The 2,159-nt window shown below is 43.8% G+C and overlaps 1 protein-coding gene across 4 annotated transcripts in view; it reads left to right on the top strand.

Annotated features, from left to right (window-relative positions):
- The window catches only part of LOC101864226 (nestin), a 54,557-nt gene that overhangs the window by 4,062 nt on the left and 48,336 nt on the right, over window positions 1-2,159 (top strand). The window contains exon 1 of one of the 4 annotated variants that reach the window (XM_005099061.3): window positions 1,390-1,508. The exons of 2 other annotated variants lie outside the window; for them this stretch is intronic. The gene's annotated coding sequence lies outside the window, so the exon portion shown is untranslated. Of the gene's footprint in view, window positions 1-1,389; window positions 1,509-1,592; window positions 1,861-2,159 lie in introns of those variants that run through there. One more of the 4 variants, XM_005099063.3, reaches the window with a different exon arrangement.

The raw sequence follows: 2,159 nt of genomic DNA on the forward strand, positions 1-2,159 counted from the left end.
GGGGGGGTGGTATGAAAACAGCGCAAACATATTTTTTTCTTAGTGTTAAGCAAAAGAAAAGATGAACTAGAAGAATATTTGCCTTTCTTTTGTTGTCGTCATGACAGACAGAAAAGGCCGCTGAATCTAATCGCCAAAAGGGTTTTCTTTCATATGGGGCAAGGGGAACGGCTGGAATGTATACGGAGGGAAAAGACAAACACATTTCCTCGGTCAGTTCAACCTAGAAACATTTTTGTCTTTCCGAACCTCGCCCTTTCATGAAATTGAACATAAATCCCAAGAAGGACACCTCCCACTATTCATCAGCTGACAACAGCCTAGCATTTGGCAATCGACAGTTTTGTCTGTGTCTTAACTTCTAAAATAGAAACAGAAAAAAATATTTTCTCTAAATGTACTTTGATATGTAGATCTACTTGCATTTCCTATAACTCTTTGTAAGACTTATCGAACCCTCTTGATCGCCTGCTCTTAGATTCTAACTGTTCCAAAAAGTTGACTAAACTCCTTTGAGTTCTGTGGCTGCCAGCAACTGTTTCAGCCTCTACAAGAGTATCTATTCTTTAGCTGTCTCCATGCCTTAAACAGGAGACAAAAGGTACGTTTTGTTCCGGCAGCTCAACAGCTTGAAAAAAGATATCTTCTGATTAAAAGGGTTGTGTCTAGACCCGTGCATACTTCTATCGGAGGCAAGCGGTAAAACGATCTTTTTTATGACCAAGCCGTGCTCAAATAGGCATGAAACATTACTAAAATGATAGCCCCTGAGCAAGAATGGAATATCTACATTGTCGTTTCTACTCAAGCAGAACGATACGACTTTTTCTTTGTTCTCGTAAGTCTTGCTTTGTCTTTTTAAATAACTTTAAATCTTTTACCATTAGGCTAGCATAGGCATACTCATCATCGTCATCAGCATTTCTCGCCCTTTGCCAGAGTATAGGCCTCCACAAACGCTTATCTTCCTCTGTCAAGGACTTTAACCTCCAGCTCAGTCCAGCTGTGTCCTTTATAGATTCAAAACTAAGACCCTCCTCCAAGTACTTTTATACAGTAAGAGGCAACAAGGTACTCATTCTTTAGAATTATCAATCCCCTCCATGGGTAGACTGCATACAAAGTAGGTTATGCTACTGCAGTCTCACCGTGACCTAGATCTAGTGGCGTTCGGGACATGCACACTGCACCAAAGTGCACTGTTTATCTACCCGAAGAAGGGCGCCGCTCCTAAACACTAAACAGCAAGCGGCCGGGGTTAAATCCTTTTTCGCCCCTCATTGCCATTCTTCTGGCTCGATCAATAGTTTGTGTTTTCCACGTAGAGCCAGCTATATTCACCATACCGTCAGCCCACACGCCGGCGTTCTTCCTCTGTTGTGTGTGCTACGAGCCATGCCCGTGTGTGTGTCTGTGTGTGTGTGTGTGTGTGTATGCGTGCGTCAGAATGTAACCCTTACGCGCGCTCGATCGACGTTCAGTCGGGGACAGAAGCTCGACCATACCAGGTGTGCACTTTACGGGCGTGTGTTTGTGTGTCTGTATGCACGCGCGTACGCGTTTCTCTCACGACAACTATAGAGAACTAATATTATTCTAGTTTTTTCTTGTTTGAAATAAATTAATATTAGTCATAAAACTATTTCTGGCGGTAGACTATAATATGTTGTAAACGTCCAGGTACTGCGCCCGTGCAAGCTTTAAAAAATATAATCGAAACCGGCAGGCAGTGTTGCGGTGTTGCGAGGAGCTTGGCAGTGAATTCGTGCACATCTCAGCACAGCACTCTGCATTGCAACTGTCCTCCGTTTTCGTCTTTTCATAGCGGTCCTTTTGATGGTCCCGTTTTTATGGTCCCAGGTAGCTCTAGATCTGCACCTTATTCCCCTACGTTGGCCGACTGTCGTCTTTTGATTAATACGGGTGTTTCTTCATGTGTCAGCATTCGTCTTATTCGCACAGTGAGGGTTTGGATCATGTGTCTTATGGCCTGAGTTTGTTTAGAGTGCTGGATTTCAATTTCCGTTCGCTTGTTGTGTTCAAGGTGTAGGCCTGCAGTTCGAATCTTACAGTTGTCTGCTCTGGTCAACAGGCAGCACTTTCGATTTACCGAGAGGATCGTGTTGCATTATGACGTGGTATCGTTTGCTTTCCGCCCC

This window comes from Aplysia californica, unplaced genomic scaffold (genome assembly GCF_000002075.1).
Source record: "Aplysia californica isolate F4 #8 unplaced genomic scaffold, AplCal3.0 scaffold00201, whole genome shotgun sequence".
Lineage (NCBI taxonomy): Eukaryota > Metazoa > Mollusca > Gastropoda > Aplysiida > Aplysiidae > Aplysia > Aplysia californica.